The sequence below is a fragment of the Bubalus kerabau genome, chromosome 5 (assembly GCF_029407905.1).
Source record: "Bubalus kerabau isolate K-KA32 ecotype Philippines breed swamp buffalo chromosome 5, PCC_UOA_SB_1v2, whole genome shotgun sequence".
Lineage (NCBI taxonomy): Eukaryota > Metazoa > Chordata > Mammalia > Artiodactyla > Bovidae > Bubalus > Bubalus kerabau.
In genome coordinates, this window is record NC_073628.1 from 125,724,497 (window position 1) to 125,747,589 (window position 23,093).

Consider the following 23,093-nt stretch of genomic DNA (forward strand, 5'->3'; position numbering starts at 1 on the left):
GTTACCATGTCTGTTTCCCTGAGCAGCCAAGGCAATGCTGTTCTACTCTGTGGAAAGGTTAGGTTGGGAATAGAGAGGTGGAGAAAGCTGGAAATTAGAATCCTCCCAGATGTACTTTCCCCCATTGAAATGTATCCAGTCCCCCCCAACCCCCACCGCTGCCATTGAAGTGATTTATCTGTATGTATACGCTACATTCCAGAAAAAGAATCCTAGGATTTGCCCTTCTGTGTGTTTTCATCTTTCTTCTTCTTCATCCATGATACCAGTTGAGTCCATCAGCACTGTAGGTCCCCTACATGTGAAACATCAAGCTGTGAACTTTCAAAGAGGCCAGCGGGTGTTCCATCAGCATCAGGCATGAATGAAATTGCAGCTTGCCCTCCACCTCCTATTGCTGATAATCCTTCAATTTTACCATCTCCCATCTCTACTCCCTCCTCCAGTCGGTAACTCTTCTTGCTCAGTGCCAGCCCCTGAATGCTAACTGTACTACTGTATTTTTCAAGGCACTGTACCATAAGATTAAAAATGTTTTCTTCATTTTCTGTGTTTGTTTTTATGCATTATTGGTATGAAAAGTATATATCTGTTACAGTACAGTACTATATAGCTGACTGTGTTAACTGGGTACTTAGGCTGATTTGTTTGACTTATAAACAAATTAGACTTAAGAACGTGCTCTCGAAATGCAACTTGTTTGTATGTAAGGGACTTAGTGTACAATGAAACCAAACAGACAGGTTAGAGCAGATTATTCTGCCATATTTCTAGATCTTTGAGTTGCATGCCAAATCTAGGACTGATCACTCCACATTTGTTTAACCACCCATAAGGTTCACAATTTTCCCAGCTCTGTGATCATCAGTGATTTCAAATTGACCAATGTAACCATACTTCAGCATCAGTTAGAAACTGAGCAATGACTTTGAAGCAATGCCTGATAAGAATTTGGCATTTGGGTCTCTTTTTGACATTGTTGACGCTCTTGAGAGCATCAGCCAAGTAATTCATGCATACCATTGTAGTGGCATGGAAGCATGGTGGAAACTACATGTACCTTTTTGCGTAGGTGTGCTAGGAATTCATTGCTGCCGTGGGAAGAACATCCTGCCCTAAAACCTCCCACAGATTTGCTAAATTTGCTCCTGCCTTTCCTATCTTGCTTAAAATTTGCCTACTGAGTGATTTAAATATAATCAATGTCAAATCACAGTAAATTGTCCAAGTTACATCTTGTTCCTATTTCCTTTACCTGAATGGATTTATCAGATTTCTAGTTGGCATGTTGGTTTTAAAGATGGTGAGATTCAGAAAAACAAATTTAAAGTTTTCCATTCACACATTTATCTCTGACTGACTGCTCCCCTACTCCAGCTGTATTCATTTGAATTTCTTTGTTTTTTACTGGTAAGGGAGGATTTTGTGCTCAGGAAAACAAAACGTGGTTACTTGGGTTTAAATCAATACATAATTTGTTAAAGTTGCTAATATCAGATTTCTACTTCAACTTCAGTGACATCATGTAGGTAGCTTGAAATTGACCATAATGGGAGTATTCACACAATGAAAGTGGCAAATGCTACATCTACCCATGCACCAGTGCTAAAAGTCTAACACGACAGATCATTCAAAGCATTTTAAACACTACTTACAAACTTAGTAGGTCCGAAACTTTTGGTTAAATTTCCTTAAGCAGTAAAATACTGCTTGCAAAGAAACTGTTTTATAGCTGTGGGATCATAAAATACATATCTGTCACCCAGTCTCTGTCCCCACCCTGCCCCACACACACTGTTCTTGACACAGATCTCCTAAAATTCTTATAATTTGCTACGTGGTAAGAGCACTAGGAGCATCTTTGTTTTACTATTCGGTCCTTGACCCTGGTCCTAACACAGACTTGATAAATCCCTTGCAATTTCCTGGGTAACAGCAGTGTCAGCAGTCGCTTTTCATGAGGCAACTCTTGGTGGGCCCCTCACAGGGCTGGTCACCAGAAAGACCAAGCCATGATTAGAAGCTTGGGCTTTTTAGCCTCATCTCCTATTCTCCAGACAGGAGAGAAGGGCTAGAAATGAAATGAATGATCAACCATGCCTATATGAGAAAGCCTCCATCAGTTCAGTTCAGTTCATTCAGTCGTGTCCGACTCTTTGTGACCCCATGAACCACAGCACGCCAGGCCTCCCCATCCATCACCAACTCCTGTAGTCCACCCAAACCCATGTCCATTGAGTCAGTGATGCCATCCAAGCATCTTATCCTCTGTCGTCCCCTTCTCCTCCTGCCCTCAATCTTTCCCAGCATCAGGGTCTTTTCTAATGAGTCAGTTCTTCGCATGAGGTGGCCAAAGTATTGAAGTTTCAGCTTCAGCATCAGTCCCTCCAATGAACACCCAGGACTGATCTCCTTTAGGATGGGGTGATTGGATCTCCTTGCAGTCCAAGGGACTCTCAAGAATCTTCTCCAACACCACAGTTTAAAAGCATCAGTTCTTTATAGACCAACTCTCATATCCATACATGAGTACTGGAAAAACCATAGCCTTGACTAGACAGAGCTTTGTTGACAAAGTAATGTCTCTGCTTTTTAATACGCTGTCTAGGTTGATCATAACTTTCCTTCCGAGGAGTAAGCGTCTTTTAATTTCATGGCTGCAATCACCATCTGCAGTGATTTTGGAGCCTCCATACAAAATCCCAAAGTACTGGATTAGGAGAGTTTCTTTAACACCAGGCAAACACCTGAAGGTGTGGAAGAGTGGTGCTCCTGAGAAAGCATGGAAAATCCATATCCTTCCCCACATACCCTGCCCTGTGTATCTACTCCATCTTGATGTTCATCTGTATCCTTTATCTTATTTTTTTGTAGTAAACCAGTAAATAGTAAGTAGACTGTGTGCCTGAGTTCTGCGAGCTGCTCCAGCAAGTTAATCAAAACCAAGGAGGGGGTCATGTGAACCTCGATTTTAAAATTTAATCTGTATTACATGATAAATCATGTCCTCTCCCCCTTCTGAAATGTAACTAAAACAGTTTAATTTTACATAGTTGGCCACATGCCTAGTACTGTATCCTATAACCTTAGAGTGGGAATGACCTTGGTAAGGTTTTGTGAAATGTGTATCAACTGAAAAAATACCGCAACCTGAAAGTTATGTTTTATTTGGTGGAAATTTTTAGAGGTAGCATCTTAAGTAATCCTGAGAGAGTGACTCTGAGAAGGCAGTGAGGTGGGGGGAGGGGGGGCGGTAAGGCCTGGAGAAGGGGTAGGGAGGTGTGTGTGTGTTGGGGGAGAGCCAGGTTATATAGATGTTTTGCAACAAAGGGCAGATTTTTTGTAAATTAAAGAAAACCAGATAACCCAGGTTAAGGAATTTAGCTCATTTCTGTGTATGGGAATGCAAGAGTCTGGGCTCATTGAAACCATTCCGTTGACATGCACCTCAGCTATTTGGGGCCAGTATCTAGTGTTTTTCACATCCTGAGTTCCTCAGGGCTCACTGTAGGGAATGGCTGCAGTCTAATGGGTGCTAGATGGCAGGTATTACTCTCCTTCCTGAGTTCCTTCCAGGATGACTAGCTCACTGTGGAGGGCTGCAATTGCCGATGACTTTGACATCCTTGTTTACTGATATGGCAGGAAATATTGCATTTCTCATGTGAAAGAAAATGAATTCACTGATAGCAAGGTGTTTTAAAATGGAGCCTGGAGGCCATTAACAAGGTGAACCTTATACATAGATGGAACTATGACTTTTTGAACTGGGCCAAACCACAAATATTCACAGGACTCTGCAAGAACACCTGAAACCTGTCCCAATCCTCAGTTGTGCTTTCCCCTCCCTCTAGTGTTAGCCTTTGCACCCAAACCTGTTTAGCCTAGCTTCTGCCTCCAATTCCACTTAAAATTCTTTGTAATACGAACCTCCTTTCATTGCCTTTAAAAGCTCCTGACTTTTACTTCCCAGCAGGACACTGTTTGGGTTGCTACCAGAATCTATGTGACGTTAACTGCAATTCTTTGATCCCCAATCTGTTAAGTGAGAGTCCCTAGGTATCTGACTCTTTGAGGTCTGTTTGAATTCTCCAGGCCAGAATACTGGAGTGGGTAGCCTCTCTCTTCTCCAGGGGGTCTTCCCGACCCAGGAATCGAATAGGGGTCTCCTGCGTTGCAGGCAGATTCTCTACCAACTGAGCTATCAGGGAAATCCCAATCCGTAGGGAAAAACCAAGCTAGCCAAGATGGCGGTGGTCATGCTCTCACCCCACAGCCTCACGCTCTCGGCCCATGTTTGGTAAATGATTATGTAATGGCTGAGCTCATTTGTAGCACTGCGCATGCGCATCACAATGAACCCGCTTGGCCACGGGGCCGATTTTGTTCTGTGTATATAAGCTCCACCTTAAAAGCCCTTGAGGGTGCATTATGGCTGCGTCTGCTGGGTCAACCTCGAGAGGAGAGAATACAACGTTCTGGTGCAATGGCTGCTCTAGCAGTCAGAAGAGAATAAATATCTACAGCTCCTTGAGATTTTTTCCTGCTTCCCTGCTTGTGCCTTGCCTACCCTGGGTTCAACGAACAGTGAGATACAGCAAAACAACTCCCTTCCAAGATACAAATTCTAAACTTTCTGAAAAGATTTCTCAATTACAAAAGACTTATAATTCTGTCACCTGTTCCTGCTCAACTCTGTCCTCTGCACCTACCCCCATCTCCCTCCTTCTTCCCTTGCTGAACTCCCACCTAACCCCTCAAACCTCGAGGCCCCCTTCTTCAGCCTCCACCTCCAATCTCTTTCATTCAACCAATTCAAACTCAACGTTTAGGGCATTCCCTGGCAGTCCAGTGGTTAGGACTCCCCGCTTCCATTGCAGGGGGCACGGGTTGCTTCCATTGCACGGGTTGCATCCCTGGGCAGAGAACTAAGATTCCGCAAGCTGTGTAGCGCAGCTGAAAAATAAATAGAAAATCCGTACATTTAAATTGAAACCTAGTGATGAGGGCACCTTTTAAAATGTACGTTATATACTTTGGACTAAGAGTTGCTAGCTATAGTCAAAGAACCTTCCGAGGTAACTGTAGACCCTCACCATTTTACAAAGGAATTTAACATTGTCATTCAAACCTATGAGCCTTTGTTTCCTGATCTTTTATTAGTTTTGTTGGGGGGTCAGGCCCAACACTGGATGGCTAAAGCTGGCTGGAATCCTCCTTTAAAGGATCTGCAATGTATCCTGCCAGCTGATAACCCTAAAGCCCAAGAAATAGAAAAATTTTATATGAAGCCATTTCTCAGGCCAACCTAAAACCTGTTGATTGGAATAAAATCAAAGCATGCACTCAAGGACTAACAAACCTGTGCATGATATTACAACAGACTTGAAATTGTTAGACTCTGTTTAGATAATAGAGTCTTTAACTCCATGTTCATATATGGCCCAGGTGAAGATCTCAATTCGGGCAAAGTGAGCCTGACTTAATTGAGAAATCATGGCAACTCCTGATTTGGTTAATTTGGCAAACCTATTGGACTCTGCCTGCAATGCGGGAGACTAAGATTCTATTCTTGGGTCAGGAAGATCCCCTGGAGAAGGAAATGGCTACACACTCCAGGATTCTTGCCTGGAGCATTCCATAGAGGAGCCTAGCAGGCTCCATGGGGTCGCAAAGAGTCGGACACGACTAAGCAACTAACATTTTCACTTTTTTCATTCACAATTCAAATAAACTAAAGACCACTAAAATCATAAATTTACTGGTTCAACAGCTATCAGACTCCTCCCAGAGGCTTCAACAAACTAAATCAAAAGCCTTCAAACTCTAAAAATGTCTGCCATTTGAATAAGAAGCCTGACCATTGGAAAAAGGATTGCCTTAAACTAAAACACTTTAAACAATCGTCCCAAGTTAAGCCTTTAGTTCTTCTTATGGACTGTGCTTGCTCCAAGAACAAACTGGGTGACAATTCACTTATGATTGGAAGTGAGCTCCTTCTTGTCTTCACTGACACTGGAGCCACACTTTCTGTGCTCAACCCCACCAATCTCAAACAACCCTTTTCTCCGAGCACTGAGATAATTCAAATGATGAGAATATCCTGAAAACCCTCCATAGTTTACAAGTCCACTCCCTTCCCTTTCCAATTGGGCTCCCTCCAGGACAATCATTCCTTACCTCTGGTCAGTTCTGCTCCTGTCAACTTCCCAGAAAGAGACCTTTTTAGAGAAATATTGTTGCTGGGCAAAATCTTGGCTTTTTCTGCTCACTGAAGCCGAATAAAAAGTGCAGAAGCAGAGTTTGGAGGGAATAGAAAGGTGGCTTTATTTCTCAGCTGGTGGAGAGGGGAAACACAGTAGGCTCGTGCGGCAGGAACTGTTCCTCCCCCTCTCCTGTCTCCACAAGGAGTCTGGGGGCTTATGTAAGACGAGGGCTCGCAGTCAGGAGTCGGTGATGAGGAACAAAAGTGTTTGGATCTTGATTTCTTCCTCCTGCCCTTTACAAAGACAGTCATAGACTGGCATCAGTAATCCTGTGAGTCTGGCAGTTCAGTAGTTCTGCGGCCTTCTTTTTGATATCTAACTACAAGGCGAAGGGTGTTGTAAGGGTAAACACCAGATACAAGATGTATTTAGCCTAGAGTCAAAGGGAAATAGGTGCAAAGTGTAGATCCTGCAGTTAGAGGGCAGAAAAGCAAACTTAGTTACAGATATGCAGTTAGGAGCAGTTAAAAAAAAAAACTAGGAGTGTTCAGGCCTGCTCACTATTCTCTTTATCTTCTTTGTTCTCAGGAAAGGGAAAGAAAAAAGCCTCATTCCTCTTTTCTTCCATTTTACTGCAACAATATCACATTGTCATCTCTTCTTCTCAAAATGGGAGATTATTCTCGAGATTGATTCAGCTCCCTGGACAACTCATGGCACTCCAGCTCCTCAGTTCTATTATTAGCAGTTTTTGCCCTTAGGACAAGCTTGAAAGAACAGAAAGTTAAAACTCCTCAAAGAAGTCCCTGAGAAATGCTGGGCAAAATCTACAACTGACATTGCATGGATTCATCCAGCTCCCCCAATTCAAATTCAAATTGATCCTGGTAAACTTCTTCCAAACATTAATCAATATCCTTTAACTCCTGAGGCCTGGGCAGGAATTTCCCTCGAGGCTCAGCTGGTAAAGAACCTGCCTGCAATGCAGGAGACCTGGGTTAGATCCTTGGGTTGGGAAGATCCCCTGGAGAAGGGAACGGCTACCCACTCCAGTATTCTGGCCTGGAGAATTCCATGGACTGTATAATCCAAGGGGTTGCAAAGAGTTGGACACGACTGAGCAACTTTCTCTTCGCTTCACTTCAATCACAAGGGAATATAAGACACAAGACCCCACAGTCCCTGCACCAGCCCTTGTTTTACATCCATTTTCCCTATGAAGAAATCCAAGGAAGAGGATAGAGATTCATCCAAGATTCGAGGGCTATTTAGAACATCATTATCCCTCATCATTTGACTGCCCCTAACTCTCATACCCTTTTAATGACAGTACCTAGAGAGGGTAAATTTTTCACCATAGAAGACCTATGTGGTGCCTTTTGCAGCATCCCTGTGGATTCTGAAAGTCAATTTTTATTTGCTTTCATGTGGGAAGAACAACAATACACCTAGCTAGACTGAAAGCCCTTCCTACTTTTCACAGATCCTAAACAGTGATTTAGTAGATGTCATTTTTTTCCACAAGGGTCTATCTATCTACCCTCTTACAACATGTTGATAAGCTTCTTCTCTTCCTTTTCTAGGGAAACAAGTAAGCAAAATGCCATCAGTCTCCTCAAGCCATTAGCAATTATAGTTCATTAGGTTTCTAAAGAGAAATTACAAGTTGTTCAAATGCTGGTCAAATACCTAGGATGCTGCTGCTGCTGCTGCTGCTAAGTCCCTTCAGTCATGTCCAACTCTGTGCAACCCCATAGACAGCAGCCCACCAGACTCCCCCGTCCCTGGAATCCTCTAGGCAAGAACACTGGAGTGGGTTGCCATTTCCTTCTCCAATGCATGAAAGTGAACGTGAAGTCACTCAGTCGTGTCCGACTCCTAGCAACCCCATGGACTGCAGCCTACCAGGCTCCTCTGTCCATGGGATTTGCCAGGCAAGAGTACTGGAGTGGGGTGCCATTGCCTTCTCCAAATACCTAGGATACCTGATCTCAGATAAGGACTCCTTTTAGACCCTAATAGGATTCAGTGTCTTAAATTTCCAGTAGCCACAGACCAAAAGACAACACCAAGGATTTTGGAGTCTGGCTGGATACTAATGGGAACTGGATACCTTATTTTTCCTTAATAGCCTATTCTCTTTATACATTGCTCAAAGCTGAAAGACTAGATCCTTTAAATTGGGAAGAAAACACCTTTATGACTCTCCAGATCCTGAAAATCAAACTTCTCAAACCACCTGCTTTATTTTTAAAAATTATTTATGTATTTACTTTATTTTTGGTTGTTCTGGACTTTCTCTAGTTGCAGTAAGCAGGGGCTACTCTTCTTTGCGGTGCACAGGCTTCTCATTTCGGTGGCTTTTCTTGTTTTGAGGCACAGGCTCTAGGCTCAGAGGCTTCAGTGGTTGTAGCCCTTGGGCTCAGTAGTTAGGTTACAGGGGCTCATTAGCTGTGGCTCAAGGGCCCTAGAGCATGCGGGCTCTAGGAGTTGTGGCTCTTGGGCTCTAGAGAGCAGATTCAGTAGTTGTAGTGCATGGGCTTAATTGCTCTGATGCATGTGGAATCTTCCCGTACCAGGGATCGAACCCATGTTCCCTGAATTGGCAGGCAGATTCTTATCCACTGTACCACCAGGGAAGTCCTCAGAGCATCTGCTTTAGGTCTTCCTAGTTACAAGCTTCAGAGAAGGCAGTGGCAACCCACTCCAGTACTCTTGCCTGGCAAATCCCATGGACAGAGGAGCCTGGTAGGCTGCAGTCCATGGGGTTGTTAGGAGTTGGACACGACTGAGCAACTTCAATTTCACTTTTCATTTTCATGCATTGGAGAAGGAAATGGCAACCCACTCCAGTGTTCTTGCCTGGAGAATCCCACGGACGGGGGAACCTGGTGGGCTGCCATCTCTGGGGTCGCACAGAGTTGGACACGGCTGAAGCGACTTAGCAGCAGCAGTTACCAGCTTCCTTTTCCCCTTCTTTGTGTAGGAAAGGGAGGGGAATGCCTTAGGAGTGTTTACAAAAAGGCACAAAGGTCTACACTGAGTCCTTGGTCATTGCAGTCAATAATTAGACCTTGTTAGCCAGAGGTCTTCCCCCATGCCTGAGAGCTATTTCAAAAGCAGCTTTACAAAATCAACTCAGGAAATGGTTATGGGCTGTCCACTCATCATCTATGTTCCCTGAGCAGAAGGAACTTTGCTCAGTTCTTATCACACTCAATGCCTTTCTGTAAGCCATATTACCTCACATGAAATGCTGTTACTAACGTCTCACGAAACCCTTTCCCAGCACCACAACCTTAACCCTACAAACCTTCTCCTTTTACCTGCTGACCAAACTCCTCATGACTGTCTAACCCTGACTGATCAGTTATTAATCTTTGGAGCTGACTTACAAGAAATACCTAGCTAACACTGAAATTTAAGTTTACTTAAGTTTACTGATGTTTCTTATATGAACAATGGCAAAGGAAAACATTGTACGCAATCACTTCCTCCTTTGAAGTAACTGAATAAGCTCCAGTAACCACTGGTACTTCAGCCCAGCACGCAGGGCTCTGTGCTTTAACTGAGTTTGCACATCCAAAAAGAAGGTAAAACTGTGAATATCTATACAGTCACTTTGTGGTAGTTTCTAACTTTGGCACTTTGGAAACAAAGATTCCAGGAAACCAGATTAAGAATGGAAATTGGGTGAATGATTTGTTGGAATCAATCCAACTTCTCTCTGTCCTGGTCATCATGAAGGTGCTTGGACATTCAAATTAAATTCAAATGAAACCAAAGGAAATAATCTGGTTGATCAGGCTGCGAGAACAGCCACCTTAGGAGCCACCCAACCTGAAAGGTTTTATTAAATTTTGTCTACATTCTCAAAGAGGATCTAATGGAAGTGATCAAAGAAGCCCAATTGAAGGCAGTGCATAAAGGTTTTATTGGGCTGATAATAGCTATATTTTTAGCCCATTAACTAATCTATGGTATGGCCCTCAAAGAAGACCTGTCTTGCCAGAGTCCATGTAAAGACTCCTGATGGCAATGACTCATCAGATGATCCACTGGGCTGTGATAAATGAGACAGTACTGTTAGGGAATTTTTTTTTGATTAATTGATTGTTTTATTTATTTACTGTTGGTTGTGCCATGTCTTTGTTGCGTTCTGTGTGGACTTTCTCTAATTTTGGCAGGCAGGGGCTACTCTTTGTTGCAGTGGGAGGGCTTCTCACTTCTGTGGCTTCTCTTAATGCAGAGCACAGGCTCTAGGCACGTGGGCTTCAGTAGTTACAGCACTCGGGCTCTAGAGCACAGGCTCTTTAGTTGTGAAGCACAGGCTTAATTGCTCTGCAGCATATGGGGTCTTCCCGGACCAAAGATTGAAATTGTGTCCCATGCATTGGGAGGCAGATTCTTATCTACTGCATCACCAGGGAAGACCCAGGAAATATTTTTAAGGCCTCTAAGGAGGCACAATTAGCTTGTGCTGTACATCCTTAAAAAAAAACAGGAAAACTATCCAAACTGTCCCTGGATGTGTTTGATTTGCTCCCCAGTGGCTCAGGGTTAAAGAATCTGCCTGAAATGCAGGAGATATAGGCTCATGGGTTTGATTCTGGGTCTGGAAGATCCTCTGGAGTAGGAAATAGCAACCACTCCAATATTCTTGCCTGGGAAATCCCATGGAGAGAGGAGCCTGGTGGTCCGTGGCGTGGCAAGAGTCGGACACTACTTAGCAACTAAACCACCACCACCACAAAGGGCCTTTTAAGATATGGCAAAAGGATTTAATTCAGTTGTCTCCTTCCCAAGGCTATAAATTTGTGCTTGTTATGATATGTATGTTTCCTCATTAGATTGAAGAATGTAGAAATATTGTTAGAAAAGGTTAGGCACTTCTCCAGTGGTACGGTGATAAGAATCCACCTGCCAATGTAGAGAACATGGGTTCGATCCCTGGTCTGGAAAGAGTCCACTGCCTCGGAGCAACAAGCCTGGTGCACCATAACTACCGAAGCCCGCATGCCCAGAGCCCGTGCTCCACAACAAGAGAAGCCACCGCCATGAGAAGGCCATTCACAGCTAGAGAGAGCCCCTGCTTCGCTTTCTGAAACTGGAGAAAGCCCAAGTGCAGCAACAAAGACGCAGGGCAACCAAAAATAAATGAGTACATAGTTTTTAAAAAAAGAGAAAAGGTTACACCTACATGGGCTGTGCTCTCAGAACTGCATGGTGACCAGGGAATACATTCCACTGGCCATATTATGAAGCAAGTCTGTGGGGTCTGGCCTACTCTATACTTCCTTTGGGAAGCAGTCTGTCACCACTTGAAATCATTGTCTCTCTCTGCTCTCGATATATTCAACTAATTAAAGGAGACATGCTTCATTATTGCAATGGACTAATCAGAGCCTTAGATAAAAAACATGCCCTCATAGCACAATCTGTCCACAGGGTGCTCCTCAGAGACGAGACTACACACATCGTATTCTATAAGCAGGTGGTTTCGTCTACTGGAAATAACATCTTCAAAAAGATTATTTTTTTAATTAAAAAAAATTTTTTTAAAGATTCTTTACATCCTAGGTGAAAAGAACCATAACAGGCACTCTCAACTAAGTCTTGTCCTACAACGCTGGAAGGTGCAAATTTTTGGATTCATGTTTCTCTTCTTTTTGGGTGCACCACACACCTTGTGGGAATCCCAGTTCACCAATCAGGTATTGAACCCGGGCCCCAGCATTGGAAGTGTGGAGTCCTAACCACTGGGAATTCCCGTGTTTCTCAACTTACAAAGGCTCCAGTGCCCAACTGGACTTGTGAAGTGACTGGAGAAATAAAATGAAAATTAACTAGAAAGTGAAGCAGATAATGTCTGATGCTCACAGCTTTCCCAAAATTCAGAAGCAGGCTGGTATATACACACACACTAAAGTGAAAAGTTAGTCTCTCAGTCATGTCCGACTCTTTGTGATGCCATGGACTATAGCCCACCAGGCTCCTCTGTTCATGGATTCTTCAACCAAGAATACTGGAGTGGGTTGCCATTTCCTTCTCCAGGGACATACACACTACTCTAACCTCATTACTGAGCCTTTTCATAAAAGAGCTGCTCTACTGTACTGATAAATTTACTGAGTTTAATGATACTACTTCAATATCCTTGCTAAAGAAGGCCTGTTCAGTTGGCTGGTGGTCTCAGAATATCACTTAGTGACTTTACTATGTCCAAGATGATGACCAGTCAGCATTTTGTTGGAATTTGTTTAATGTTGAATTTTTTTTACCTTCCTCGAGGGCACTTTTCTGGCAAATGAGGAGATATTCTTCTAGTGATCTATTCTCAAACTATAGAGGCTGGAGGACTTCTCTCTGAGGGTGGGATATGTTTCCATGACCTCAATCTTCCAGATTTAAGGACAGTCTACTTATGTGTGTTAGTCACTTAGTCATGTTGGAAGTTAACTAGAAAGTGAAGCAGATAATGTCTGATGCTCACAGCTTTCCCAATATTCAGAAGCAGGCTGGTATATACACACACACTAAAGTGAAAAGTTAGTCTCTCAGTCGTGTCCAACACAGTCGGACACAATGGACTGCATCCCATCAGGCTCCTCTGTCCATGGAATTCTCCAGGTAAGAATGCTGGAGTGGGTTGCCATTCTCTTCTCCAGGGGATCTTCTCAACACAGGAGTTGAACTTGGGTCTCTTGCTTTGCAGGCAGATTCTTCACCATCCGAGCCACAAGGGAAGCCTAGTTATACACCTTATCACCAATTTTTCCTTGGTCTGGTAGATTTTAAGCATTTAGCCCTTAAAGTTGTCTACAGGGTAAAACGATAAGATCATGGTCTCTACTCTGTTTCTGTTTGACACTGTTACAAAACATTTCTCTAAAGTCCTGTTCCTTTAACATTTCACCTGCTTGGATCTTCTTTTTTCTTTTACCTCTGTCGAGGTAAAAGTTGTCTACAGGGTAAAATGATAAGATCATGATCTCTACTCTGTTTCTGTTTAACACTGTTACAAAACATTTCTCTAAAGTCCTGTTCCTCTAAACATTTCACCTGCTTGGATCTTCTTTTTTCTTTTACCTCTGTCGAGAAGCAAATGGCTGACCAAAATTTGTAAGAAATGTGACCTCACAAGTCTGTGTTAAGCATTTTGCTGCACCGGGGCCAGATGGTTTTTGGCTGGCCCCTTAATAGGCTGTAATGGCTGCATGATCCGTGGCTAGAATGTATCCCTAAGTTCATAACCTGTCAATGGAAACGTGAACAATCACACTTTTGACTGGAGACTATGTTCTCCTTCAAGGTCCACCTTTGTATGTGATTACAAAGGAGAACCATGGACTTATGAATGTTTACACAGCTGGTATGTGACAGGATAATGCCTTTTTATACCATAGCATTTCACTTAACTTTAAGTTCTTGTTAGAGAAAGAAATCCAGCCAAAATCTCATTGGTCGAGATGAGACTCGGCTGCCCACTTTTTATACCCTCACATACTCTCCATTGATTGCCATGTGAAAGGATTTGTTCCTTGAACTGGTGCAGTCCATACTGACCTGTTGGACCACAGCTAAATTAACAAAATCTACCACTTGAGGTTTGGCCCAACAACAATGGGAATCCCTGGCTCCCCAGTGAGGGTTGTATTAGATAATCAAATAGGGCTTCATTATCTCCTTGCAGCATGGGGCAGCCGTTGATAGAATGCCCTAGCCAACACCTTCTGCTGCACCTAGATTAACACTGGCAGTGAATTTCGGAACTTCCCTGGTAGTCCAGTGGCTAAGACACCATGCTCCCAACGCAGGAGGCCCGGGTTTGATCCCTGGTCAGGGAACTAGGTCCCACAGCCACAACTAAGAGTTCACATGCCTCAAGTAAAGATCCCAAGGGCCACACCTAAGACCTGGTGCAGCCAAATAAATAAATATTAAAAACATACACACACACACACACACACACACACACACACAAACTTTCTGGTGAATCTGAAGTAGAACTTGAAACATTAGAAAAATAGCACAAAGCTTCTTTGTTCCCTATCAACGTTTTCAGCTGGCTGTCTTCAGCTCTGGGCACTTAGATAAGATCAGGACTTCAAATATTATTTATGATTATTAGAATTTTGCTATGTGTGCTTGTAGTTAGACTTACGCTGCTCCTCACTCAGACCTGCTGCAAAGCTTCTACAGATACCAAGACTGTGGTCTCTCAATGGATTGAAATGATGGTAAGGCTAATGGCATCTGGTCCCATCACTTTAAGGCAAATAGATGCGGAAACAATGGAAACAGTGAGAGACTGTTTTCTTGGACTCCAAAATCACTGCAGAAGGTGACTGCAGCCATGAAATTAGATGACGCTTGCTCCTTGGAAGAAAAGCTATGACCAAGCTAGACAGCATATTAAAAAAACAGAGACATTACTTTGCCAACAAAGGTCCATCTAGTCAAAGCTATGGTTTTTCCAGTAGTCATGTATGGATGTGAAAGTTGGACCATAAAGAAAGCTGAGTGCCAAAGGATTTATGCTTTTGAACTGTGGTGTTAGAGAAGACTCTTGAGAGTGCCTTGGACTGCAAGGAGATCCAACCAGTCAATACTAAAGGAAATCAATCATTGGAAGGACTGATGCTGAAGCTGAAGCTCCAATACTTTGGCCACCTGATGTGAAGAACTAACTCATTGGAAAAGACCCTGATGTGCAAAGAGTCGGACATGACTGAACAACTGAACTGAACTGAAGGTTTATTCACTTAAACATTCAAGTAACAATGAAATTTCTGGGTGATGAAATTGCCTAAGTCTTTTCCTGAGTACTTCCCTATTAGTCAGATGTGGCTTAATCCTTATCACACTGACTCTCTGAAATAGCCAGCAGAAATTAAAAAATTCCCCTGGCATGAGATCTAATTTTCTGGGAGAAGTTCATCCCAGTGATGTGAGACAAAGCAGGTCTAGAAGTCAGTGATGCTTTCAGAGACAAATCTGGATGAAAAGGGGAAAATATGAAATGTGAAATAAAATGCATTTACTTATGTCAGTTCAGTTCAGTTCAGTCACTCAGTCGTGTCCGACTCTTATGTCAAGGAGTTTTTAAATGGAGTCAAGAGGCCATTAAGGAGGTGGATCTTATGCACATCCTTACCCAGTCACACCATAAACTGAGTCAAACCACAAATACTCAAAGGACTCTGCAAGAGGACCTGAAACGTCATGGTAATGCACTTTTACCGCCTTCAGGTAATAGCCTCAGCAAATCGACTCTGTGCGACCCCAGAGATGGCAGCCCACCAGGCGCCCCCCCGTCCCTGGGATTCTCCAGGCAAGAACACTGGAGTGGGTTGCCATTTCCTTCTCCAATGCATGAAAGTGAAAAGTGAAAGTGAAGTCGCTCAGTCGTGTCTGACTCCTAGCGACCCCATGGACTGCAGCCCACCAGGCCCCTCTGTCCATGGGATTTTCCAGGCAAGAGTACTGGAGTGGGTTGCCAAAGAGGGCAGCAAACCCTAGCAAGTCTAAGAAAATAAAAATGGGATACTCTAGAATATAGCCTGAAACTTGCTGGGAGAGTAATCTTTGAGCAAGGAAAATGTGTTGGCTTAAGAATTATTTCAGGGACTTCCCTGGTGATCCAGTGGTTAAGAACCTGTCTTCCAATGCAGGGGATGCAAGTTCGATCCCTGGCTGGGGAACTAAGAATCCACATGTCACGTGGTACAGCGGAAAAAAAAAATTATTTCAATTGGGTTTCTTTCCTTTAAAAAAAAAAATTATTTTTCATTGTGCTGGGTCCTCATTGATATGCACAGGGTTTCTCTAGTTGACATGAGCCAGGGAGGAGGGGTGGGGGGTTGCTGTTTTTTTGTTGTGGTGCATGAGCTTCTCATTGTGGTGGCTTCTCCTGTTGCAGGAGCACAGACTAGGGCGTGTGGGGTTCAGAAGTTACCCATGTGGGCTTCAGTTGCCCTTGGGGCATGTGTAATCTTCCCAGACCTGGGATGGAACCCATGTCCCCTGCATTGGCAAGGGGATTCCTATCCACTGTACCATCAGGGAAGTCCCCACTTGGGTTTCTTATGTTACAAATAACTGTGTTGTAGATAGAATGTTACTCATGGGCAGAGCATACGTAACTTTATGAATTAAAAATCTAATCTATTATACATTTTAGAACTCATGATGCTTGGATTGTACTTTATAGTTTATAAGTCCTTTCATCTGTTGTTTAATCATCACAATACTGACATCCACCCCACTTAACAGCTAAGGAAGCTGAAGTTCAAAGACGTAGACATCTTCCTCCAAATTGCAGTCTGAGAATGGAGGATTTGAATATAGCCCCTACCCTCAGGTACCAGGATTGTGCCCAACTGGTGAGATCTCTTGATAAGTCTTTTGCATATCTGGGAGCTTTGTTTTAAAAAAAAATGAAAAAAAAAAAACCCACTTTCTTATCTTTAGCAATTGCCCTGTGTTGGTCTTAATGACTTTTGTACTCTAATCTCATTAGAGTTAGGTGATTTAGTTTCTTTTGCTGACCCTTGATAGAGTTCTTTAAGGAATTAATTTCTCTAGCATTGTGAACTGGTTTCTTCAACACCAGTCTTTCTTCTATCACTAATTTCTGTAAACGGGTGAAGAAATGATGGCTTTTGGCCTGCAAGTAACAAATGCTGGAAAGGGTGTGGAGGAAAGGGAGCCCTCCTACAATGCTGGTGCTGCCTGCGGAAAACAGTGCGGAGGTTCTTCAGAAAACCAAATAGAATTACCGCATAATCCAGCAATCCACTCCTAGGAATATACCTGGACAAAACTGCGATTCAGAAAGATACATGCACTGTTGAGGTCCTTTAATGAACCAGAACCTGGTGGCCCGGAGTCGATGATAAGAAAGTAAAGAGAGAGAAAGAGTGGCTGATATTCCTTGGTTTACGCAAAAAACCAATAAAGTCCTTTGACACAGGGCTTGCGTCGCTCACGAAGATACCTGGTGCCCTCTCGAGGGGGTTGAAAGCACAGTGCGCCTTCTCGAGAGGCTCTTAGAAGCCTGGGCAAGAGAGTGAGCACGATGGGTCTCTGTGCTCCAGAAAATCAGCCTTAGAGAGAGAGAGAGAAAGAAAGCAAGACACGGGGACCAAAGCTCTGATGGAGCAAAGGTGTTTTAATCAACATGGTGTGGGCATATATACTGTCTTACAAGGTAGTTATTCTCAACAAAGATAAAGATTAAAATTCCAGACTTACAATACATAGGCGATCCATATTAGAGAGAGAGTTGTAAACAATCACTTTTACCCTATGGTTCACAGGAAGGAAGAGGGTACTTATCACCTTATTGAAAAAATAACGAAGGAAATGCCTGGATCCGGCAGCCCCGGGAGAGGCTTGCCTCTCCTCCGAATTCCTGAATATTCAGGAATTAATAAGGAACAGAGGATTCCTGACAGATCCGAAACAGCACACAGGAAGCCTCCTGTTAAATGCTTCCTGACAATGCACAACTACGTTCATAGCAGCTCTGCTCATAATAACCAAAACATGGAAACACCTTAAATGTCCACTGACAGATGGACGGGTAAAGAAGATGTGGCACATACATACAATGGAATACTGCTGGCCACAAAAAAGAACAAAATAATGCTATTTGCAGCAACATGAATGCAACTGGAGATTATCATACTAAGTGGAGAAAGTCAGAAAGATAAATACCATATGATATCACTTATTCATGGGCTCTAAAACATGGCACAAATGAACCATTTACAAAACAGCAACAGACTCATAGAGATCAGACTTGTGGTTGCCAAAGGGATTGGGGTTGAGGGAGAGGGATGGACTGGGAGTGTGGAGTTGGTAGATACAACCTTCTGTCTTTCAAATGGATAAACAACAAGGTCTTAATGCATAGCACAGGAATTATGTTCAATACCCTGTAATAAACCATAAAGAATGTGTGTATATAACTGAGTCACTTTGCTGTACAGCAGAGATTGGCACAATATTGTGAATCAACTATACTTCAATTAAATAAAACAGAAAAAAAAAGAAATTATGACTTTTGTATTTCTGAAATGTATTTCTGAAGGTTTTTTTTCTTTTTTTTTTTAAAAGAAGCTGGAGACTTCCTCTTCTGAGAAAAAAAGCATACAAATAAAATAATTACCCAAGTGAAACATGAAGTTTTAATAAAATCAATAAAAAAATAGCAACAATTTACTAAGTACTTACCACAAACCTTGGACTGCAAGGAGATCCAACCAGTCCATTCTGAAGGAGATCAGCCCTGGGATTTCTTTGGAAGGAATGATGCTAAAGCTGAAACTCCAGTACTTTGGCCACCTCATGCGAAGAGTTGATTCATTGGAAAAGACCCTGATGCTGGGAGGGATTGGGGGCAAGAGGAGAAGGGGACAACAGAGGATGAGATGGCTGGATGGCATCACTGACTCGATGGACGTGAGTCTGAGTGAATTCCAGGAGTTGGTGATGGACAGGGAGGCCTGGCGTGCTGCGATTCATGGGGTCGCAAAGAGTCGGACACGACTGAGCGACTGATCTGATCTGATCTGATTTACCACAAACCATTAAACCTTAAGCTCCTTGGGGGCAGGTATCTATTTGCCCTCAGTGCACAGAACAGCAACAGACCCAGAGTAGGTGCTCAAAAAAGAGCTTTATATGCATATCTCATTTAACTCTGTTAAAAAAACAAAATTTAGCTGAAAAAATTTGCAAATGAAATTGGCTTTATTAGGCAATTCACGAACTGGGAGGCATTCCATCTAGCAACTAGAAGGGCACTTGGGGGGTTGTACAAAATGGAAGGCTTTTATAGGAAGGAAGGTGGGAAAGGGAGCTATTAGCAAAAGGAAAAAAAAAATAAAGTTGCTTTAGATCAGGGGAATGAGGGGAGAGAAAAGCAAAGGTTATCTTTTCTTCCTCTGGGGGATGGAGAGGACTCCCGTGGCAGTTCACTTTATTGAAAATTCCAGACAAGTTGATTAAAATTGCATTTCTGGTAGGGGTGGAAGCTGCAATTATATTAGGGATTAAATGTAGGTTTGGCATCATGGGCTTTAGCACAAGTGATGCCATTTAGGGTTTTTGTTTTTTAACAGTTCCAGCTCCTCTCTCTTTCGACCACATACACACAAACGCAGCTTCATGATATAGATATCTTTGTCCTATTTTACAGATGGAGAAACTGGTATTAAGAGAGATTGAGTAATTTATTCAAGGACATATGTCTGATAACTAAATGGTCTCTCTGACTTTAAAACTTCTTTTAACCAGGATTCTATGACTAGAACAAAGCCAGAATGGCACACATCATAATATTCCATTGCCAGGGTAACATATCAGTAGGCTGAGCCACACCAGTGGACTTCAAATAGGCTCTGAGTTGCTGTATGTTGAAGGTAATTTATAATAATATACCTGTTGTTGTTTAGTCACTGAGTCAGACATGACCCCATGCAACCCCATGGACTATAGCCAGCCAGGCTCCTCTGTCCATGGGATTTTTCCAGGCAAGACTACTGGAGTGGGTTACCATTTCCTTCTCTAGGGGATCTTCCTGACCTGGGATTGAACCCACATCTCCTGTATTGGCAGGCGGATTCTTTACCACTGAGCCACTTGGGAAGCCCAATATACCTATAGAAATAGTAATATGCTTTCAATATATACGTATTTGATTCTTGGTATTTGGGTAGTTATATTCTATAAAGTGCCCTGAACATTGAATTAGCAAATACTGAGTCATGGCTTTTAAAGGAAATACAGAGGCTCTGTGACCACAGCCTCTGGTCACGGCATTTTTGTCAACCAACCAATGTATAGTTTTTTTTTTTAGAGTGTTTCAATTTAGAGACACAAAATATGTTGTTGATTCATTGATGTTGAACTCACAGTTGACAGCACTATAATTCATTCTTAAGGTTGATCTAACACACGTAAGGCACATCACAGCCTGCTTGCTGTCTAGGAACACCAGATGGTACTTTAGCATGAAACTTGATGGGCATTTTAAACAGTGAAATCAATGCAAAGCCCCAAAATGCAAGAAACACCGCATGTGACCCTAAAAATATGAGGAAAATGGCACACTTATGATAGCTGAAACAAGAAGGCAGAGAGAGAGCTGTGCTCTACCTTAGCTGGTGGTGCAGATTGAAAGGTTGTTGTTGAATCACGCGAAGACACCGGGATTCTTAGCCCCCGGAGGAGAATTCAATCCAGGGCCAGAGATGAGGCTTGATCGCTCAGAGCTTTTGTGTAATAAAGTTTTATTAAAGTATAAAGGAGATAGAGAAAGCTTCTGACACAGGCGTCAGAAGGGGGCAGAAAGAGTACCGGTTGCTAGTGTTAACAATGAAGTTATATACTCTCCAATGAATCCAAAGAATGTCTGGAGGTTGTAAAGACCTCATCAGACCTACTCCCATAATTTACATTTTAAGATAACAGAATTAGCCAGAAGGTTTAATCCAAAGACAGTCCTTAATCCAGAGACTGTCCTCAGGCAGGATACATTATTGTTATATAATCCTAAGGAATGTAGAGAAAGAAAAAAAAGTTTGTTCTTTCTTCCTCCTTGAGAATTCCAGACCCCTCTCTCCTTGGGGACCCCTAGACTCCTTATCAACCTGCCTAGGAAATGACTCTCTCAAGATCAAGGAGATCCAGGTTTTGCACAGCTATGTGTGTGTTTAGGGATGACTGTGAGAGTGCTACAGTATTGATTACTGGATAGCAAATTTTAGTGAGTAGGTAAATTTTCAAATATGGAGTCCATGAGTGGGACCTAGAGGGTCCCTAGAGCGGGACCTACAGAGGATCCACTGTATATGCATGATTTAGGTATGACCTAAATCAAATCCCTTATACAGTGGAAGTGACAAACAGATTCAAGGGACGAGATCTGATAGAGCCTGAAGGACTGTGGACAGAGGTTTGTGACATTGTACAGGAAGCAGTGAACAAGACCATCCCCGAGAAAAAGAAGCGCAAAAAGGCAGAATGGTTGGCTGAGAAGACCTTACAAATAGCTGAGAAAAAGAGAAGCTAAAGGCAAAGAAAAAAAGGAAAGATATACCCATTTGAATGCAGAGTTCCAAAGAATAGCAAGGAGAGATAAGAAAGCCTTCCTCAGTGATCAATGCAAAGAAATAGAGGAAAACAATAGAATGGGAAAGACTAGAGATATCTTCAAGAAAAGTAGAGATACCAAGGGAACATTTTATGCAAAACTGGGTGCAATAAAGGACAGAAATGGTATGGAGCTAACAGAAGCAGAAGATATTAAGAAGAGGTGGCAAGAATACACAGAAGAACTATACAAAAAAGATCTTCATGATCCAGATAATCACGATGGTGTGATCACTCACCTAGAGCCAGGCATCCTCGAATGTGAAGTCAAGTGTACCTTAGGAAGCATCACTACAAACAAAGCTAGTGGAGGTGATGGAATTCCAGTTGAGCTATATCAAATTCTAAAAGATGATGCTGCACTCAATATGCCAACAAATTTGGAAAACTCAACAGTAGCCACAGGACTAGAAAAGGTCAGTTTTCATTCTGATCCCAAAGAAAGGCAAAGCCAAAGAATGCTCAAACTACTGCACAATTGCACTCATCTCACACGCTAGCAAAGTAATACTAAAAATTCTCCAAGCCAGGCTTCAGCAATATGTGAACCGTGAACTTCCAGATGTTCAAGCTGGATCTAGAAAAGGCAGAGGAACCAGAAATCAAATTGCCAACATCCATTGGATCATCGAAAAAGCAAGAGTTCCAGAAAAGCATATATGTCTGCATTATTGACTATGCCAAAGCCTTTGACTGTCTGGATGACAACAAACTGTGGAAAATTCTTCAAGAGATGGGAATACCAGACCACCTGACCTGCCTCCTGAGAAATCTGTATTCAGGTCAAGAAGCAACAGTTAGAACTGGACATGGAACAACAGACTTGTTCCAAATCAGGAAAGGAGTACGTCAAGGCTGTATATTGTCACCCTGCTTATTTAACTTATATGCAGAGTACATCATGAGAAATGCTGGGCTGGATGAAGCACAAGCTGGAATCAAGATTGCTGGGAGAAATATCAATAACCTCAGATATGCATATGACACCACCCTTATGGCAGAAAGCAAAGAAGAACTAAAGAGCCTCTTGATGAAAGTGAAAGAGGAGAGTGAAAAAGTTGGCTTAAAACTCAACATTCAGAAAACATTCACAGTATCTGGTCCCATCACTTCATGGCAAATAGATGGGGAAACAATGGAAACAGTGAGAGACTTTATGTTCTTGGGCTCCAAAATCACTGCAGATGGTGACTGCAGCCAGGAAATTAAATGACAGTTGCTCCTTGGAAGAAAAGCTATGACCAACCTAGACAGCATATTAAAAAGCAGAGACATTACTTTGCCAACACAGGTCCATCTAGTCAAAGCTATGGTTTTTTCAGTAGTCATGTATGGATGTGAGATTTAGACTGTAAAGAAAGCTGAGCATGAAAGAATTGATGCTTTTGAACTGTGGTGTTGGAAAAGACTCTTGAATGCCTTGGATTGCAAGGAGATCCAACCAGTCCATCCTAAAGGAAATCAGTCCTGAATATTCATTGGAAGGACTGATGCTGAAGCTGAAACTCCAATACTTTGGCCACCTGATACGATGAACTGACTCATTTGAAAAGACCCTGATGCTGGGAAAGATTGAAGACAGGAGGATGAGAGAGTCATTTCCTAGGCAGGTTGATAAGAAGTCTAGGAGTCCCCAAGGAGAAGAGGGGTCTGGAATTCTCAAAGAGGAAGAAAGGACAAACTTTTTTTTCCCTCTACATTCCTTAGGTTTATATAACAATAATG

General features: G+C 42.6%; 1 long non-coding RNA gene across 1 annotated transcript; it reads right to left on the reverse strand.

Annotated features, from left to right (window-relative positions):
- Nucleotides 1-3,315: 3,315 nt before the first annotated feature.
- Nucleotides 3,316-20,568, reverse strand: LOC129653389 (uncharacterized). The gene is made up of 4 exons (XR_008715094.1): nucleotides 20,373-20,568; nucleotides 18,447-18,596; nucleotides 6,181-6,639; nucleotides 3,316-4,956 (listed from the first exon to the last, which is right to left on the reverse strand). It is a non-coding gene; the product is annotated as an uncharacterized LOC129653389 (long non-coding RNA).
- Nucleotides 20,569-23,093: the final 2,525 nt, after the last annotated feature.